Here is a 21,016-nt window from a genome sequence, read left to right as displayed (position 1 = left end):
TATCCTTGCACCAGCACTGGAATAGCACAGCTGCCCGCTGCTGGCATGTGGAGCTCAGGACCAGTGAGTAGTGGGATGCGGGACTTCTTAAGCTGGGATGAAAGGAATCGGTGTGTCTGGGTGTGCTCACAGGTGTGTGTACACAGGCACAGCACACACAGGCACACAAGTGTGCAGGGGCACTGATCTGGGCTTGGGGGGTGCATGGGTCTGCATTGGGATGCGTGTGTGTGTGCAAGCACAGAGATGTGCAGTGTGCTCGGGCACAGGGCATGATGTCTGTGGGAGGGTTTGCAGGCTGGCTGACACGCAGAGCGTGGGTGCGCAGGACTCAGAGATCCATGCAGCTGTTCTGCATGGCCGTGCAGCTGGTGCTGCCCATGTCTTGGTGCCCACAATCACTTCTCCCAAAACTCATGTTGACAGTGTGATGTCCTGGAGCTGTGGAAAAGCACTTCCAGAGCCTCTCAGACCACTGCATAAAGGGTGTTGAAGTGAATAAGGGGAGGTGGGAGATTCTCCTGGTGAAAAGCAGCACTGCAATGCCATTTCTCCACTTAGAGGCAAATTTCTGTGCATGAGGATCCGTCTGCATGCCCCAAACAAGCCCAAACCCTGGTTCTTACTTAAATAAGAGGTCCTTGAGTCTCAGGCCACCTGTCTATTTCTATAGCTTCTAGCAGAACAAAAACTAGGCAGCGTCTCTTTCTGTCTGAGATGCAGCCCAGTAGCTGGATGCAGACATGTCGCAGGATTTGATGTTGCATGCTGCAGCCTTTGTGCCAAAAGTCATCCTCCTGCACCGATACCCTTCTTGTTGAAGTACGCAGAGCCCTGGGGCAGTGCTGCGCCAGAGAAACCCAGGAGCAGATTGTCCTGCTTGCTCCTGCTCGCTCCTTGCAGTGCCCTCCAACCCACAGAGATCTGCAGCGGGGCAGGAATTCTCTGATCCGACTGTCTAAAGATCAGCTCAGTGGCTCAGTCCCTCCGGGGCTGTGCCTTTCTGCGCCATGCCAATTCTATGCCTCCAGAGGGCAAAGTCAGATCGTGCTTCACTCTGCGCTGGTAGATGATAGGAAGGAGAGGTGTGTGCGCGGTGGGATGGCATGCTGGAACTGCTTCTGCCCTCCCTGCTGGTGATGGAAATGGTTTTCCAAAGAAAGCAGTTTCTTTGGGACATCCCAACCTGTAAGCAAAGTGAACTGGATACCAAAATAGCATATATTGGCTCCTGTTCTTTCTCTTTCCCCCATCATACGTGGCAAGCTGCAAAGCCAGCTTCTGTGAGTGAAGTGGCATTCGTGTAATGTGGTACCCTGCTGATTATCCTCAATCTGACACTGTCATCTGCCTACTTAAAAGCACTTCCAGCTCTCCAGTCTGGGAGCAGGAGTACCTCTGGTACCTCTTTTGATTTCCACTTCTAATGGGAAGTGGGACTGTGGGATTCACCCAGTGCATCTCAGGCTGCTGCTCTCCATCTCCTATGAATCAAAGTCCTGCTCATCGCTGGAGCGGTAGCGTTGTGCTCTTCCTGTTCGTGAGCATCTTCACTTCTGATTCAGCCATGCTAGAGCAAGGACAAAAGTTTTTGTAGCGAAAGAATCAAATACTTCTGTATAGTCTTTTCCCCTCTACTGGTTTACCAAAAAACATGGAAAATTTTATGCATTGGCTAAACATTCATCATGCAATAGAAAATGTATGATATCTACAGGAGTGTTAGCCATTCGAAAGCTGTGGTTTGTCCTTTCTCTTGGTCCCAGGGACAAAGTTTTGGACAGGATCAGCACTGTCAGTGTATTTCTGTCTGAATTTCTCACGTCAGATCCTACTGCCTTCATACACAGCAGGCGCTCACTGGTTCTGAGACCAGGTGCTGCAGGATATGCCTTGCACAAGAGCATTGTGCCACGGACTCTCAGTGCTGGAGTTTGTTAGTAGCAGTAGGTGCCAGAGAATTATCCCAGCCAAAATCCCATCTGCTTGGATCTCCAAAGGCAGTTTCCAACCACGGAAAAAATCCAGTCCTCCAGGCGTCCTTCATTCCTGATGCCTGTGCTGCAGACCACACCCCTGCAATACCTCAGGAGTAAGCTGGGAAGCCCTGCTCCCTATGAGCCCCGTGCCCTGGAGGGCCTCTCCAGCACCAAACCAGAGGGAAGCAGGCACCAAGCATGCCGACAGCCCCTTCAGGTGCTGCACACTCATAGCTTTGGTTCCAACATCAGAATGCCTCTCATTCTCAGAAGGAAGAATGGTTTTGTTCTGCCTCCATGTCCCAGGAATGTGGAGCTGTATTTAACATGCTGCAAGTCGTGCCTTCACTGGAGCAAGATTGGATCAGCTGAACACAAATGGAACAAGGGCAATATGCTGTGGCACAGCCTGCACACGAAGCACAGCTGCCCCTCCTATGGGATGGTAGCTTTGGTTCTCTGTTGGTTCTGTTTGGCACAAGGACTCCTCTGCTGGAGGGATGGGAGCACCAAAGCCAGGCACGTGATGGCACTCTGTGATAAAGGACCCCTACCTGCAGCCTGTGGTGAATATCCAGGACAGGACCACCAGGCCGAGTCTGTTGGACCAAGAGAGGTGATGAGCACACCACCCCGTTCACTTCCAGAGCATGTGTCCACACAGAAGAGTCTCAGAATACAGAAACTGAACTGAAGACATCGTGCATCTGACTGGAGTCGGTGGAGGATGAGAGCAGAGCGGTGGCTGCATGGATATGTGGAAACGCTGTGTGCTGGGGGCTTGGCTCAGGGACCAAAGGGAAATCTCAATGGGAACTGAAGTACAGCTGCCACACGGTTGTGGCCATGCAGCAGGAGAGAGGCTGGAAAGCAGCAATGAATAGGAACTGATCTTTGCATATTCGCATCAGGAGATGTTTACATGCCTACTCCAGTGGGAGCCAGGTTTCATGCTGCATCAGTAGCCTGGTTGCCCATCATCAGTTGTATTTTCCCAAATGTTGTCTTCCAGTTGAAGCAATATTTAGAGCCAGTTTGCATGAGAATGAGCTGCCCATTCTTGCCTCTGTACCTCCAAGAAATCACTGGAGCTGAGCAGATCTGCCAGATTCTGTAAGAGGAGGAGCTGACTTTTTCTGAGAACATGCAAAGTAGAGTCAGGATCACTACTGTAAGAAGAAAACCACTTGCTGTGATGCTTTTTTTTGCAGGTGCTGTGAGGTTTGCATGGCTCTTGCTCTTCTAAAGCCTGTGCATTTCAGTGGCTCATGAAAATCTTCCAGATGGTATCTTTGAATAGCCATCGGGCTGATGGCATGGAAATAAGTTCCCTTGTTTTGCCTACCAAATGCCCTGTTTCGGTCATCCAGCAGTTTGGAGAGGTTCAATCCCCTCTCACAGTGCTTTAGATCTGTGGCATTCACACTCCCTGTAAAAATGCTCTTTCTTCCGCTCCAAGTCCACCCTTGGGGACAGTGGCAAGAGACACTGGCCAGAAAGTGCAGATTTCGGCACACAGAGTCATGGGCATGCCACTAACTTTGGTTGGGTAGGGAGAGGCATGTAGGACACAGCTGTGGCTCAGATCCTGCAGGATGAGCACCAGTGTTTCATGGATGCCCTACAGACTCATCTGCTCTGTTGTGGGGCCCAGAGGGCCTGCAAGACCCTGAAGCTTGTGTTGTGTGAAGCTGGGTTTTGCTTGCTGGAGCTCTGTTTCATCCCTCTTTGCAGCTGGTGGTGAATTCTGATCCCTGACAGACAGTAACAGCAACGGATGCAGCAATTTGGAGATAAAAGTTTGTTGCTTACCTTGGAAGAATAATTATTTAGTTACTTGCTTTCATGTGAACAAAGTTTCCTTGCAAACACCTTGCTTTATTTCAGTAAGTTATACAGAAAGAAACATTTGCTTTACTTTTCTTGATTGCAGACGGAACGACATTACTCTGCACATCATCTTTTTCTAAACAGTGCTTCAGTGGGATGGAGAGGGGTTGGGTCATTTTTAGACAAACTGTTAGGAGATTAATTCCCCAGCGCAGGTAGGAGAGAACACTTGGCTGTGTTCTTTGTGGCAGTGTTCTCGTTGCTCCACCCAAACACAGCCATTAAGTCTTTAACAAATTGCAGTTGAGTTGTCCTGTGATTTAGTGAACAGGTTAATCAGTCTGTCCTTGACATGTCGTTCTATGTAACAGCCCTTGCAGGGGGCTGAGGATCAGTTTCCTCGTGGTCACAAGACAGTGGGACAGCCATGGAGGCTTAGGAGGAAGTAGATGGGAGAGGTAGAGCAAGAGTGAGAGCACGGGAGGCAGGAGGAGAAGAAGAAAGGCAGTGGAATGGAAGGGTTGGGGCTGGAGCTGGAAGAAGATGAGAGCCTTTGCTGGAGGACTGGCTGGGGTGCCTCTTTCATGGAGAAGATCTTGAAGAGATGGACGAAAATAAATGACGCCCACCAGAGTGTTCTGTCCTCCAAGTTCTGGCCTGGAGTCAAAGACCTTCTGTGTAAGCATCTGTTTGGTTTGAGCAAACGAACATGAGAAGTAATGTTACAGATTTTTAGGACTGATATTTAAGGATCTGTGAGGTGACTGTTAGGTTTCTTCATGTTCTTTTTTTTGTTGTTGTTTTATTTTAAGGACAAGGAAGATCATTGATTGATACTGTATTACTGAACATTATTCATCTCAGAAAGTTAATCATGAGAAAATACTGGGTAACCTTCACATCTTCTGTTTGTCCTATTTGTTGCAGACCCCTCTTTGGCTCCAAGCCATTTGTTTGCTAGCTTGCTCAAAGCAGAAGGTAGGCCCACTGTTTGGGTAAATCAAAGCTGATCAACAAAAGAAAGATTCCTTTGCTCCAGATCTTCGGCAGTGAAAGAGGAACAGTAGGAAGAGGAAGGGCTACAAGTGCAGATGAGTGCACTTACAAGCTTTCCCATGTTCTTGTTTGTGATGGCCTGTCAGCCTGGCTGCAGAGCCCAGGCACCAGCTTTGTGGATGGGCTGAGAGTTTGTCCTGAGGAAGGAAATTGCTATCTAACGCCTAAATCCGATCTGAGATGCTTCATTATGGAAACCCTGTAAGAATAAATCTCTGCACCTGATCTTCTGGGTTTGAAGACTGGACATCATCCACGTGCACCTATGGCATGGGTAGCATTCTTGTATTAGCCTGCTTGCACGCCAGCCAAATCTCTCTGGGGTGCCACACTGCCTATTTGAAGTGCTAAGGCCTGAACAGCAAGCCTTCAACCAAAGTTCACCTCTAGATGAATCTCAAAACCATTGAAATTCACAACAAGTGCGAGGGTCACTGGCAATGTATCTTAATCACAGTCGCTGTGCTCGTGTAGCAATGTTAGCTGCAGTGCCTTGCTCTGCATTGCTCTTGGTGCATCTTTTAATTTATCATCTCATTGCTTCAAAGTTAAGTGAAGATAAACACTCTGTTCTAACTCGCTGTCTGTGAGCTTTGTGCTGACCCCTCTGGCAAAGCACTTTTCCACACTCACACATGAATCTCTACACTTTCAGCTACACGAGGGAGTGCAAACTGCTGGGCCTTCCTCTGCAAACCTCTGCTCCGCTGAGGGCTGCTCCTATAGTCTGCAAGGCATCTGCTGCCTCTGCAGGGAGGACTGTGATAGACTTGGCAAAGACAACTGCTTAAAATGGCCCCTGTGTCTGTGCTGAAGCACAGGCATGTTCCTGTGTAAAGCAGCAGAGGATGCAAGGTACTCCTGGCTACGAGGGGAGCTGCGGGTGCCGTTTGCCATCAGTGAGCCCAGACGTGCTAGGTGCTGAGGATGGAGTGGTAGCAGTCAGCAATACAGACTGCTGCTCTAACTCCATGACTGACAGCTGTGGGGAGTCTTTATTTCCAAAATAAAATGTGAAAGAGGACAGCCCAGCTTACTTGTGCTGGTGGATGAAATTGGAATGCTGTTATACAGAGCTCTTCTAGGAGAAAAGTTGTTTTTGTTGTGTTCAGTTTTTTTCCCTAGGCCTTTTTGTACCTGTCACGTCTCTGACCCTTCACCACTGTGAAGGTGATCACTGAGGCGATAGTGCCCTGCTCACAAACACCTCCAGAAATTTCCTGGAGCTTTTCCTGAGCCCGTAGCACAGCATATAGTCCCAGGTGAGGAAACTGCTAGTGTCAAGGTTCAGAACTTCGCTTCTGCAGAACTACAGAGGCTGTGAATAGCAGCAGTGCTGCTGCAGAGCCCATGGGGATTTACACTGGATGAGAATCCCAGCGTTTACCTGAGGCTGTATGTATTTCCAGAAGCATGTGTCATGCTAATCTGGATCGAGGGAAGGGCTTTTAAGTTTTGTGCTGCATTTAAAGCCACGTGCTGTAACACTGCTGTGCGTCCGTGCACTGGCAGCCTCATTTGGATAGCCTGGCCTTAATTGTTCAATTATGAGTCCGTATGCCACATGCGAGCTGTGCCTGAGGACTGGCTTACGAGGGGACAGCAGGACCTCGATGCTTCTGCCTTGTGAAGCTCTGTGAATATCACAGTCTCAGCCTCACTTGCACTTTCAGCAAGAGGCTGGACCAGAGACCTCATTATTTCTGCAGTGACAGACACTGCGAGGCTGAACCATGATTTCCAAGAGCTCCTGTCAAGTCAGCTCAAATCCTGTTAGCCATTTAGGAAAATGACCCACGGACAGAAGCAAAACGTCTCTTCCTCGTGCCAGGTGCTCCGATCCCCTTCCTCCCAGCTGGCTCTGGTGATTTTGCCTATGCCACTGAGGTCCTCGGTCACAAATCACAAACTGCCATGCTGCAACGTTGCAAACACCCCACAGGCAGCTTGCCGTGTCCCTGCTCCTTCCCTGGGGTGGGAAGCAGCACTGTGAGCCCCTGGCTTGTGCTGGAGGCTGTGCAGACAGGGTGTTCCTTGCTGGTTCAGTGTAAATAGCTGAGCACTGGAGGTAATTTCTTTCAGTCACTTGTTACATAGCTTTATTGAATTGGGAGTGTCAATTTTTTTTTTCTCTTCTGAACTAGTCTGGGCAACACTGACAGAAGAGCTGAAAAATAAGAGCTGGTCCTGCAGGAATGACTCATTCTGGCACAGGATTTGCAGAGCAGGATGAGAAGTTCAGGTAAAACAAAGGGAAATGAAGGCCGTAGTAAAAACTCTGTGGTTTGGAGAATGACAGTTTGACTGCTACAGAGTCCAAGTTGGAAACCCCCTCCCAACAAATTGCTCTACTCAACACCTTGGTAGTGTCTAAAGCAAGGCAGTCTGTGAGCTCGCTTGTTCCAGGCTCTTTCCCATGGGAGCTGTAGATCTGACTGCTAATTACCATGGGACTGGAAAACAATTATTATTATTTTTAATTAAACACAAATAAAACAATGGCTGTCCCTTTAAAGTTTGACTTTGAAATATTTTCTGCATTTTTTAACAGGGGTTACACCTGCCAAGTTCAGACAGAGCAGCACTGGAGTTTTGACAGAACTTAGGGCTATTTGCAGCCAGATTTCTCCAGCAAGGGCAATATGGTAGGTGAGGTGAAAGCAGAGTTCCTGCCTAAATACGTGGGCAGGGAGAAGGGAGGCTGAGTTTCCTGAAGCAGTGCTGGACATAGAGATCATTCTCTGCGCTGTTTAACTACTCCATCTTGCTTTCCTCACCTGAAGTCTTTGCATGTGTATTCAGCAAGTTGCAGAGCAGTGGCTCAAGAGAAGCCGACTCCAGTGTGTGGATTAGAGAGGGTCATTTTCCCACCGTTTTGAAAAACATCTTTATTTGTAAGATAAAAACGTTGGTGTGGTAACGGCAAAATGCAAAGGTGCCATGAAGTCACAGGCTGGCTTTTCTGGTGCTTATAGTAGGGATGCAGCACTTGCAGAAAGGTTGTCCTCACTCGAGGTGGTAAAAGTATTGCTGAAATGCTGGGAAGAACAAAGCACTATGATGTTTTAAGGGAGCTTATTGATGAAGCGGCCAGAATATTAATAGCAATGCTGTGACCTTTCTGCCAAAGGCAGTCCTGTTCTGCAGGCCACCAGGGGAGGATCACTGTTGGTCTGTACAGGAGAGCTGAGACCTAGTAGACCTTTTGGTGCCCACGCTTGGCACGTGGAGAAGCACTGAGGTCCCTGTGCTCCCCGTGCATGTGGTGTCCCCAGCTACCCAGACTTCATGGAGCACGTGTTGCTCTCAGGGCAGCTGCAAAAGACAGCGACATATGGGAGGTGTAAGACGACACGGGAACTGATGTGGACCCTTCTCCAATATCTGTCCGGGCTTAGGCCAGGCGAGGCTGGCATGTGCACGCAGGGAGGCTGCGAGTGCTTTCTTCATCCCGGCCAGCCCCAGGGCAGCCCCACCTTGCAGGCACATTCCCCTGCGGATTAGCCCTGCAGGGAGTGTAGTGCCGTAGGAATGTCCTTAGAGTGCAACCTGAAACCCACAATGTGTTGCAGCCTGAAAAACTGGATGGGTCGTGGTCCCCAGTGTTGTGTTGGAATTCTTCACGATGAGGATGCTGAGACGGTGGCACAGGCTGGATGGGGCCCTGGGCCTCATGTGTAGGGGGCAACCAGCCCATGGCAGGAGGGTTGGATCAAATGATGTTTAAGGTTCCTTCCAACCCAGGAAATTCTGTGAGTCTGTGATTCTACGATTCTCAGACCCTGGAAGAGATGACAGAAGGGATGGTCACTTCCTGTCTTTCAAGGTCTGGAATGCTTCCTGGCTGCTCCAGCACCGGATGAGGGCACTGCCAGCCCACTTGCATTCATCTCCTGCTATTTTCTGCCACTGTCTATGGCTTTTAGGCCTAATGCTGCTACAAAGCAAGCTGGAAAATGGGTTTTTATTTCAACACTTTGGAGATTGAGGCCTCCCTTATACACTGATTGAGCTGCTCAATACAACTGGTGTAGCACAGAAGTCAACTTTGTTCATGTAAGCATGCAGCCAAGATGTGCGTGCTGTTCTCCTCCCTCTCATACACAGTCCCTGGAGAAAGAGAATTGTTGCTCTGATCAGATAAACAGAATCAGCTCACGTCGCCACTGAAAGTCTGATTGATTCGAGTTAGAAAGTCCAAAAGTCCAAAACTTCTTGCTCCGCAGGGCTCAGCCTAACCTTGCATGCTGATCTGCACACCAAAGCCCTCCCCATAGCATTTTCTCATGGGATGGGCCACAGCTGGTCCCTGGCCCAAAGCCCCCCATCCCAGGCACAGCATGGCTTTCAGCCAGCCCTGCCACCTATCCCTGCTGGCATATCAGCAGGCTGTGGCCTCTTGGGCCTCCTCCCCCACACTGGGGCCAGCACTGGGTGTGGAGGAAAGCCTATCTCGCAGGGCTGCTGTGCACAAAGCAGCTTTCCAGTGAGCTCATCATGGAGTCAGCACCAGAACGAGTGCAAACAGAGCATAAAGGGTTTGCACCCACATGCCAGCCCGATGCAATACATATTTGGTAACCAGGATCGAGCTCCTGATCAAACTGCTGCTGATTATTGCCCAACCTCTGCAGCAGCGCATGAGGTATCACACACCATCTTCTGGGACAGCAGCTGCTGCTGCAGGGTTTGCTCCTGTTCAGGCTGCCAGGCCCTACTGCCGTGCTCTGTGTGGGGTGGATCCTCTCCCTATGTGAGCAGGTCACTGGGCACATTTCTGGAAGCACGCCGGTTTGTGTGTGGTTGCTTGGCACACAGCTTGTCCCCCCAGCTCAAGCACAGGTGTAGGACTTGCTCTGGCACTAGATGTATTGGAGCCGTAGGATAAGGGCTTGCTTGTCCTGCTTGGTGGGGCCAGATCAGATGGGTGACAGCAATTTGACTTCTCTCGGTGGGCAAGGCAGAGCCCCAGATAACAGTCTGCGACCCTGTGAGATGAAAAGCTTCCCATCTGTCTTATAATTCAGCAGAGACTGTGTTCAACTATTTGCTCACTGCTGATGAGGGGCAAATGAGGCTTCAGGGAGGTTCAGGACAAAGGAAGAAAGAAATGAAGGAAGGTCTGATATTGCTGAAGAAAAGACACCCTGAGATTGCCATTTCCATCAGGAGTTGGTAAGAAGAGCAGCATGGTCCTTCTCCCTTCCCATATAACAGGATAACACTAGCTGCCCAAATTTGGAACACTCTACCCTCACAGGTGGCCTTGGGTGACCGCGGTGGCTGGAACTGAATTGCCACCAACAGCCTGTGTCCCCAAGCCTGCTAAAGCCCACCAGAGAGAAACAACGGCTGCCCGGTACCGATGTGGAAAGCACAGCCCATAATGACTGGGGCACGGGGCTGATGGGGAGTGTGAACTGACCCAAGGCTGATCTCCCAGGGACAGGGCATTGCTCTTTTGCTCTGCCCTCGTTCCTTCACTATTAGGAAAGATTCTGTGCCCATGGTTCTGCGACCCTTGCCTTCCTTTGCGGAGTCATCAATGGAACAGCAATGGCTACAGGATGGGCACGGTGGATTTCCAGCTCCTACATTTTGTGTCTCAGGGAGCCTGACACCTGTATGCTTTCATTCCTCTCCTGGTGTTGTCTCAGTCACGCATTCCCTCTGTTAAGCTCCCATTTCCTGTCTGTGAACCAGAGATAAAGGTATTCCGTGTCCTTCCCTCTCAAGTTCTGGCACATTTGGCAGGTGCTAGGTAGGAAACATCTGAATCCAAACCTCAGCACTGACTCATTGCCACTCAGGCCCTTAAAACATTCCCGCACAGCGGTCTTTTCTCCCCAGAACCTTTCCCAGCCTTCTAGGCATGGAGCATGGGTGGCACTCCGCCCGAGCAAGAGACTGCACCTTTCCTAAATGGTGCCTGAGGTCCTTCTCCACATTATGGTTCTCATCATCTACCGCTTCTTTGATTTATTTACTTTTATTGTCTGAGGGGCAAGGGGCGTTGTTTTAAAGCCTGGAGGGCTTTCAGGCTCACTGTATGTGGTGGGGTCACTTGGAGAGGGAGGCAGCACACAGTAAGACACATGTTTCTTTCTGGTTCTATTCTGAGTCAGAAGATTTTCTGTGCAAAAGGATGTGGAATCAAAGTCTGCTGCCCAGCCACCTTTCTTGGCCCAGTGATGGAGGCACCTAAAGCTCATGGGCAAGCCATGCAGGGCAGCTCTTGTGCAGAAGGACAGCAATTTACTCCTGCTCCCAGTACTCAGGGTAGCATTTGGGGTCCACATGTCCTCTTTCCACAGCAGAGAGGAGGTCACTTGGTTGGCAGAAGAACTGGGGAACACACCCCTCTATGCCTCACCGATGAGCCCAGCATCTCATGTACCTCCAAGCATTGAACAGGGGTGGGACAGCAGTTAGCACTGCTTTGGGCACTCTGGCCACAGTGGCACTGGTGGCAAATGCCACGTCTCTTAAAAGGCTGCAGCAGTACAACAGTGCTTGTCCTGGATCAGTCAGCATCATCTTCCTGAATGGTGGAGGTATGCACTGCAGAAGAGCAAGAGCTGGGCTGTCCCACCATGAGCTGTGCTGTGCACTGTACCAGGGCTGGGGGATCCTCTGCTCCAGCTGAAATAGTCTAGGCTTCAAGAGGGTGACCAGGCAGCTGCTCCTGCCAGGAAGGGTTCATTGTGCCTGTCCTACTCCAAAGACTTCTGGAGTGCTGCTCTGTGAAACTGCTGACATGTAAAATGTGCAAACACTTCTCTGAGCAGGAGCAGAAGTGATGCTGCCCCTGGGCCCCCTTTCTGGCCCAGTGGTCTTTAAATGACTGAGCCATGGCATAAGGGGCTCCGACGTCTCCTCCCCATGCCCTCCTGCTCCTGTGGCAGTGTGTAGCCCAGGGAGAGAGTATTGCCCCTGGGAGAGAAATGTGATGGGCTTGAAAAGAGCGTTCTGTGTTTGGGAAGCGGAGCAAAGTGCCACCAAGAGAGGGGCTCTGATGGTTTGAGAGGATTTGGATGTCCACACCAAGAAAGACAAAGCCTAGTAGGCAGCTAAAGCACAAGGTGACCTAGCAGATGGAGGCAAAAAAGGCCTCTTCTGTGGGGCTGGACTGGATTCTAATTGTATATACTCACCAACGGCTCACGTCCGCACTCCGCTCACGCTCCACCAGCAGCGGGCTGACGAGTAACTTCTGGGTAACAAGGATCGATATTCCTCAAATGCAGCCCTGTGGTGATTCATCAGAAGAACCTTTATCTTTGTCTTTCAGAAGCTTCAGTCATTTAATGAAGGAGCAATTTCCTGCTGATCAAATGGGCAGCTGCCAACATAAACTGCATGCGCTCAAAAACAAAGGCTAGTGATCCATTGGTTTAACGAGAGGTTGGGACAATCCTAGGTGGGACACCCGCAGAAGGGCTGGCTGCTAGAGGCATTCCAGTGCCTTTGCAGCACTATCTCCAGACCCGCGGCTGAGCTCGACACAATGGAAGACCTCCAGTGAACTCTTTTCCAAGACTTGGGGCTATCTAAATAATATCTAAATCACTGAGGTACGTCTGAAGGCTTCGTTCTGTTCTCTCCACCACTGAGCTTTCGGACAATTGTATCCTTGTTACACACTCACCGAGAAGAAAGGGGGAGATGAAGAAAGAAATTTCAATGGATTTGTGATTTTGCTTACAGCTGCATTAATGCTGAATAGCACGCAGAGGTAGAAGTGATATCCTGAGCAATGTTTGGTCTGCAGGCAGAATCTGTTTCCCATGACAGTGCCTTTCTGAAGCAGGAATTCCAGCATGAAATAAAACTTGTTAAAGTGGTAAAAGAGGAAGGCTCTATTGTATGCTGTGTGACAGAATAATCCTTCCTCATGAACAGGCTGCTGTCATTTTTCCTCTCCCATCTGTGAATTTTGGCTTCAGTCAACAACATGATTTTCACCAAGTATAAAAGCAAAGCCCTAACCCTTAAAAGCAACGCAGCCAACCCTGCATGAACTTCCTGCAGACATGTTCCCTGCTGCAGACTTTCTTCTGCAGACTCTAAAATGTCTGACTGCTCTAAGCTGCAATAGGGATTACCTGTTGGTAGAGATGCTTTACCATAGGAGACGTTTCTCACATCTCTTTCAGTTCCACTGGCTCCACACTCCTCTCCTTTCCTTCAGTGCTTTGTTCACATGCTATCATTCCCCTGATTCCTTTTTAAAGCTTTCCTTTTGGGAATACATGTAAAAACCTGCAGACAGCAACTCAGACTTAACAGGTGAGCAGTGCTGTCGTGCTGCTTTCCCTTTCCCCAGTTCCTTGTGCCCTGTGCTTGTTCCACCTTTCTCTCTATGTTGGTGCTCTGGATTGAGGTGTTTCTGCTCAGGTGAGCCTCCGAGGTAATAATGTACCAATAATCACTCACAAATTATTTTCAACACGCCATGTGTGGGAGCTGAACACATCAAATGAATCGGACTTAGCAGTGAAACAGAGCTTTTTTCTTTCCCACATTCCCACATTCCCTACTTACTGTCACTCCCATCCCACTTATCTTATTTGTTAGGCACGTAAGTCCAGCAGCAGCCGTTGAAAACTCATTGTCCCCAGCAGGTGCCCTGGAAGGACGCAGCAGTGTGTGATCTCAGATACCAGCAGCCTGGCAAACTGGAGGGGGCAGCTGCAGCCCCAGACAGCCATGCTAGTGCTGTTGAGACCCTTGCTTTTTCCTTTTTTTTTCCTGGTAAATTCCACTCAGATTTGGCTGAGGTGATTTTTTGCAGCCTTTGCACACCAACAGAGGAATCCCTGATGTCTTGCAAAGCTCTGCACCTCCAAATCTGATGACAGCTCTATGGTGTCTGCCTAGTGATTTCTTGCATTCCTGAGACAGAAGCCAGGCAGTGGAATTAGGGCATAGATGATTCGGCTACTGGTTCATCAGCAGTTTAATTATTTAATTATTAATTATTTAATCAGCATTAAAATTCAGAGTGCTTCTTTTTGCAAAACCTGCTCCAGTGGAAGCATATGGGCCAGCTAAAAGCTGTAGCATTTTGCAACCAAACAGCCATTCACCCGGTGACACGCAGATGTGATAACACTGTGATGGTAACACTGTAGGACAACTGAAATTGTCACCAAAGCACCCGTTTGGTGTGTGAGGAGCTGGGATTGTTCAGTGTGGAGAAGAGGAGGCTCAGGGCAGACCTCACTGCACTCCACAGCTTCCTGAAGGGAGGTTGTGGTGGGCTGGGGGTTGGCCTCTGCTCCCACGTAACTAGTGATAGGATGAGAGGGAACGGCCTCAATTTGTGCCACGTGAGGTTCAGGTTGGATATGAGGAAGAATTTCTTCTCTGAAAGAGTGGTGAGGTGCCGGAATGGGTTGCACAGGGAGGTTGGGAGAGTCACCATCGCTGGAGGTGTTCAAGAACAGACTAATGTGTCACTGAGGGACAGGGGAGCTGGGATCTTAATGGTCTTTTCCAACCTTCATGATTCTGCAGTTCTCTGATTGACTCTCCCAGCGCGGGCAGCTGCCGGCACAACCCACCAAGACCCCGTGCCCATGCACAAGCCCCCATACCCAAGTACTGCTGGCACTTGTGCTTCCTAGATGTGTGAGAGGTGTGACACACTGTGCCACTCTGCCAGTGCCTCCACTTCACCAGCAGCAGTGTCTTCTAAACGCCTGGGGCTGGTTTGCTCTGGAGTGCTGGACTGAGAGCAGATGGCTTGCTGGATCTGTGTCAGGAATCATCAGAAACAGGACTTTATGCTGAGTTTTTTATCAGTAGCTTGCCTTGTAATCCATGTGACAAGCACATCGCAGATCTTCAAGGGATAGTAATTAGTCACTTAAATGAGATTAAGTTGAAGATGCTGGCAAAGCCATTTGACGGCTATAATTGCCATCCTCCTGTTTGCTCAGCGCCTTCAGCTGCAGTTCGGGCAGGATTGGTGAGAATGCAGGATCACTCACGGGTGTAAGTGAGTGTGAGTCACATTTCCCCAGCTTCCTGCATGGCCTCTGCAGATTTCAAATGCAAGCCAGGCGGAAAGGGGAGAAAGCTTCAAGCTGCTTCCTCCAACAGAAAATCCTTTATATGGTTGAGGTGTTTCAGCATTCTTGAGGCGGCTGTTGCTTCACTGAGGTTGTTATGTTAGGTCTTCACATCTGATCTGCTGGCCACCTTTGCTGCAGTGTGAAATCTGCAGCTTCTGCAGTTTCTTTTCAAAGGATGGGGAAAGGAAAGCAAGCCATGCCAGGTGCCATAAAACATAGAGAATGTGTGCCGCCCTGCAGACCATGCTGCGGGGACAGCCTCACTTGGCTGCAGTCCACAGTAGCAGAATGTCACACAGTGCATCATAAGAAACGTGAAGCACGTTTTCTTAATAGAGTGACTTCACTCTGGCAGAGACATCAGGTGATGCGGCAGGGCGATGGGATGGAAACAACTTCCAGTTTCCTTCTTGTTGAGACGTGGGTCAGTTTGAAAGCGGGTTCTGGTCATGGTGCACAGCGTAGTGGCAGTGCTCCCACCCTGAGGGCATCATGTGAGTGAATGGCAACGGGGCGCAGTCTGGGATGCAGCTCCTGGAATCCACGGGCTTACACTTTTGGAAACAGCGCAGGGCCAAACAGCGCTGGTAAGCCTGTAACAGGCAGATATGTGAAATCCTCAGCACCTGTCCAGCGGTTTGTGACTGGGAAGAGAGGCCTCAGCTGGAAAAACTGAAATGTCTGACAGCCTTTTAGAGAGCGAGCAGAAGGGATGACTGCACATGCATGGGTGTGTGTGCGCATAAATTTTCCATTTACATAAGGAGTGCTGGCAAAGCTCTGTGGGCTTTGAAAGGAGAGAAACCTGAAAGCTCATACGATTTGCTGGTGGGCAGGCCTTGAATGCATGCAGTGTATTTAGCTTGTCACTGTCTTATCTGGGGCATATCTGTTATGGGGTGGGAAATACTGAGAGGTAAAAGGCAGCTTGTGCTTGTGATGACATGTAAAAGTACAAGCCAGGTGGATGCATTGAGTACTTCGAGGTGTATTGCTACCCTAATCTTTGCCTTGGGTGCAAAAATCCTGAATCAGAAAAATAACTGGAAATCGTTCTCTTCACTGAACTCTTTGTAACAGCAAATTTGTGATAAGCAGCCAGAACACAACCTGGTACACAGCAGCGCTGTACGGTGAGCATCCTGCTCCAAGGAAAAAGGAAGGAGAACTTGGCATTAAAAAACCTTGGGAGAGGATTCACTGTTTGTTGTATGGTGCCTCTACAGACCTTTTTTCTCTTATCAAAGAACCATGGAATCACAGAATGGCTTGGGTTAGAAGGGACCTCAAAGATCATCTTGTTCCAACACTCCAGATATGTCTCTTTTAGGCACCCGCTGTATGCCTGGGGGTCAGCATGCTTTGAACACCTCTGGGGAGGACTCCCAGTGACCCAGTCCTCAGCTCTGTTGTTTCTGCCACCCCAGGAAACCAATGAGTAATCCCACAGTGCTTGCAGTTCCTACCTCACAGCACTGAGGTCTGACACTGACTTTTGTGCAATGTCCTGAGGTTCTGTCCTCTTCAGTCACAAGGAAAATGGTTTAAGGGGAAATGGTTTTAAGTTGAAGGAGAGAAAATTCAGGTGGGATAACAAGGAGAAGTTCTTTACAGAGAGAGTGGTGAGGTGCTGGAACAGCTGCCCAGAGAGGCTGTGATGCCCCGTCCATCCCTGGAGGTGTTCAAGGCCAGGTTGGATGGGGCCCTGGGCAGCCTGGGCTGCTGTGAAACGTGGAGGTTGGTGGCCCTGCGTGTGGCAGGGGGTTGGAGCTTCGTGATCCTTGAGGTCTCTTCCAACTCTGGCCATTCTGTGATCCTATGATTCTATGAAAAAGGGAGGGACAGATGTTCAGATAGGTCTGGGGAAGGCTGAGCGTGAAGGAGAGATGAGAGTTCTCACTAGTGGCAAACACTGTGAAAAGATGTAAGCTTTTGAAGGAAAGTTTGGAAAATAGTTGAAAAATGTGATGCAGGATTTGTTAAAAAACATTATTGGTTGAGAGACCAGTTGAGGGCTAAGTGTCACTGCCAGTGACAGACCCATTTATCCTGTAGTCTACTGCTGAACATCCACCACAACCCCCCCTAGAGCCTACCTGCACCATATTTGCCATGCTTGGAAGTGGCTCAAATGCTGCTCCAGGAGGAGCATAAACTCACGCCTATCACAAGATTTCCATTCATCCATTTAGCTCCAGCAGCACTTTCTACCTTGGCAGTGACACGGCTGCTCTTCCAAAGATCAGTGGCATGACAGAAACCAAACACTACTAGCATGGATGACATAACCTTTTTTGCAATGGCTGTTGGGCACAGCTGAAGAGCTGTTCACTTTTATGAATCGTAAGCTGCTTTCTGAGAACTCTGCAGCAGTTGTCAGAGGACAGTAGCTGGTAAGGACAGAGAAGAAGAGGCTCTTTCTTCAAAACACCATGTTGGGTCCTTTTCTTCTCTGTACAAGTCGTGTGCAAAACTACATTCATGCATTCCCCCAGTGACCTGGATCTATCTTCATGGGCACCATGCAGCTTATCACCGTTATAGCTGATGACATTGTCACATCAGTGGTGGAAGACAGATCTGGCTAGCTGTTCTGGAGGCCCACTTAGAGCCATGCTGACAGTGCAGCAGGTTCCTGTCCACAGGACAAGCCTTTAGCAAGTCCTTGGAAGTGCTGAGAAGGATGTAAGTGTAGTTGGGCTCTGCATGCCCACATACCCTGCACAGCCCTAAGAATGACCTGCTGGTTCCAGATCAACCAGCAGAGTGTGTCAGCTGAGGTGTGTCGGTCTGCACTGCCATGGAGTGGGTGACACCTCCTGTGCAGCAAGCCATGAGTCTTACAATCATGGGGCACGGAGGGCCAGCAGCTGCAGTAACTTGTTTACATGCATGGAAGCTAGTGTTCTCATGTGCTGGCCTTAGATTTGGGTGCATTCCCTCTCTGTATTGGATCACAGAAGGATCACTGTGGATCTTGTTGAAGAATCACTGAAGGGTTTGTGTCTCATGGCCTTCAGCTCAACATTCTGCTCAAAGCAGGGCTCACTGAAGCTATGTCACATTGTCCAGGGCCTTGCCTTGTCCACCTGGAGTATCTCCAAGTACAGAGATCCCACCACGTCTCTATTGGCTGTTGCAGAGCAGCACCACTGTTGGGAGAAGGAATCTTTTCCCTATTTCCAACCAGAATTTTCCCTGCTGTAACCTGTGCCCTTTGCCTCTTTCCCTTCTGTGAAACTGTGAGATGAGTCTGCCTGTCTTCTCTGTAGCTCCGTTAGGCAGCAGCCCGGTCCCCTTGACCTTCTTTTCTCCAGCCTAAAAAATCCCAACACCTTTCACTTCCATCTCTTACAGTTCACTGGGCTGTGCATACCCTCAATTGCATTAAAGACTTCTTTTTTTTTTTTTTTTTTTTTCCTTTGGGCTATGGTTTTCTCCTTTGTATAGTTTTCTCCTAAGTATCTTCCTTCAGTAAGAACCTTCCATCAAGGGCTACTCAACATTTGGTAATCCACCATCAGCAAGAAAGTGAATCATCCTACAGCAGCAGCCTGGATAATCAGCCAGTACCCATCCATCAAGACTGACAGAGACCTGCTCCAGAGGAGCACTCACACCAAGAGCAAGCTAATCTCCTTGATAGATCTCATCTCTGCGTTTTCACTTCTGCCCTTCCAACACTCCTCTTACCAATGCTTATCGTGGAAGAAGTGCACTGCTCTCAGGGCAGCAGACTGCAACACCTCCCTGAGAACACTTTGCCCCCAGCTGCTGCTTTTCTCAATCTTCACTTGGATGAGTCCTCGAGTGGTTAAGTGTGGATTCCAGTCTCCTTGTGAGAGCGCAGCTAAGCTGGCATTTCACTGGCAATAGAGTGTGTCTCCAGAAAGGAGAAAGCTCTTGAGTGTGTTGCAGCAGTGAAGCGTGCAGATCTCTGGGGGCTCTCCTCTGTGCTTGACTACCGAATGTGCCATGGCCTCAAGTGCACACAGCACTCATCTCAGTCATCCTAGAAGGCAGTGAAGGACGCAGCTCTTCTTAGGCAGTAAGGGCAGTCAAAGAACAACTGTTGGAGCTGCTTTTCCAGGAAAAAAAGCAGAAAATTAATCCTTGTTACTGAACAGGAAAGCGTTGCTGGTTTCAACATTCATGCTGTTGAGAGCAACTCCAGTTCCCTCTGAAATCACTGGAAACCCTGTATCACCTGGACCAAGCCCCCAAGCACATCATGCTGAGAATCTACGTGCGCCATCCCAGCATGCCCTGGTGGCTTGGTAACCTGGCCACTGCAAAGTTTGCATGCCAGATTTGGTGGTACCACTCCTATGTGCCAAACCTGCTAGGCACAGCACTGGGGAAACCCGAGAAAGACATTTTCGCATGGAAAGCACCCTTTCTCATCAACTTGGGATTTCTAAGCTGATCAGTTTTTGTTTTCTCTGATTTTCTCAGGAATGAAAACACTGAACATTCAGTGATTGGATCTCATGCGGCTAATGGGATTTTGTGGGTGGTAGAATAACCTGAACAGTGAAGCACAGAAAGGCTGTGCAGTGCGTTGCAGATGCTGAGACAACAGGTTTACTGCACATGCTGCAAAGATGATGATGCTGGACCACAGCATGCTGCAGAGGAGCATTTCTCAGCTTTTCTGAGCTCCCTGTGTCTCCCACTCTCCCATTCTCTCCTCCTTTCTGTGCTTTTCGTTTCGTGCCTGCAGAGGTGTTTTTTTTAAGGTTTTGCTTTTTTTTTTTTTTTTGTCAGTTATAACCTTAAAATGCCTTGAAAAAAAAAAAAAAAAGATCTTTCTAAACTTTCCAGTTAAATATTTACTGTCCCAGACAGAAATGCTTCATTCATCGGTTGTCTGAATGCCTCCACCTGGAAAAGAAGCACTGAGCCTCAGAAATCCTTCAGCAAACAAATTCCTGCTCATTACTGACTCCGTGGGCATGACTGCTCTCAGGAAACTTGAAAGTCAAGCTACTCAAAAGTGCTGCCCATACATGTTTACCTTGGACTCTGGCTTCTCTCTTCAGACTAAATCAGGTACTTTTTGTCTGGTTTGTCTAAACAAGTACAGCTGAGGAACAAATGCTGGAGAGTTCCTTGTGTTCTGCTCTTGCTAACTGTGGATTTCTGACACGCATTTCTGTGAGTTTCTTGCAAACTCCAGGTCAATCCTCTCTCATTCACTTACTCCACAGCATGCACGCTGACACCAGAAATATTGGCATATCTTCTTATTCTTACTGCACCTCAGTTTTACTCTCTGCTTCGTACTTCTGTTGTTTCTTAGAGCAGAGCTGACGACTGCAAAATCTTGCTTTAGACCCAGTGCCAGCAAGCAGGCTGTCTGTGATGGGCAGTGTCTGTGGAAGCAGGTATTCCAGGCCCTCAGATTTCAGCTGCACCCCTCTGAGAGACCATAACAGTGAGTTCAGTGTGCACAACAAGACGAGGTGAAAGCTGAAATCAGCATGTTTGGTTAAAACCACCTGTATCCATCAGTGGGCCTGCAAGCTGCGAGCGCATCGTGGTGAGCAGGAAGAGCTGCACACAGGTATCAGGTACAGCAGGATTTAAAGGCTGACGCTGTCAGAGTTACCACTTTGTTCTATGGCTCTGTGTGAGTGCCTGTGCTCTCTGGTGCTAAGCAGACTTACCTCGCTGAGATCAGCTCTGCTTTTCTCTCTTAGTGACCCTGCACGTTTCAACCCTCAGGCGCTAAGCTGTATTAATGTCCATCAGGGAGCCACGGAGAGAGGCAAGGTAATGCAGAGTTGTACCTGATACAATCATGCTGTTGGTGTGGCAGGAGTAACCCTTGGGAGAGATCGGTCCGCAGATTTTGCAGCACTGCTCAACAGCTTGTGCCTATGCTGGAAAGCATCAGGTGTGTGGTGACAGTGCTAGCAAATAGCCACTTCCCTGAGCATGACAGATTTCTGGGAAGGGGAAGGGTAGGGGAAGGGGCAGAAGGGGAAGGAAAATGGGAGGGGGGGGGAACAGGGAAGGGAGAGGAAAATGGGAAGGGAAGGGAAGGGAAGGGAAGGGAAGGGAAGGGAA

The 21,016-nt window shown here is 49.2% G+C and overlaps 1 protein-coding gene across 1 annotated transcript in view; it reads left to right on the top strand.

The window, feature by feature from the left end:
• The window catches only part of XPA (XPA, DNA damage recognition and repair factor), a 60,971-nt gene that overhangs the window by 649 nt on the left and 39,306 nt on the right, over nucleotides 1–21,016 (top strand). The gene's annotated exons all lie outside the window — the stretch shown is intronic.

Source organism: Centrocercus urophasianus, unplaced genomic scaffold (genome assembly GCF_019232065.1).
Source record: "Centrocercus urophasianus isolate 14NV4802_14NV808 unplaced genomic scaffold, USGS_Curo_1.0 seq_31, whole genome shotgun sequence".
Classification (NCBI taxonomy): Eukaryota; Metazoa; Chordata; class Aves; order Galliformes; family Phasianidae; genus Centrocercus; species Centrocercus urophasianus.
This window is presented reverse-complemented; position numbering and strand designations above follow the sequence as displayed.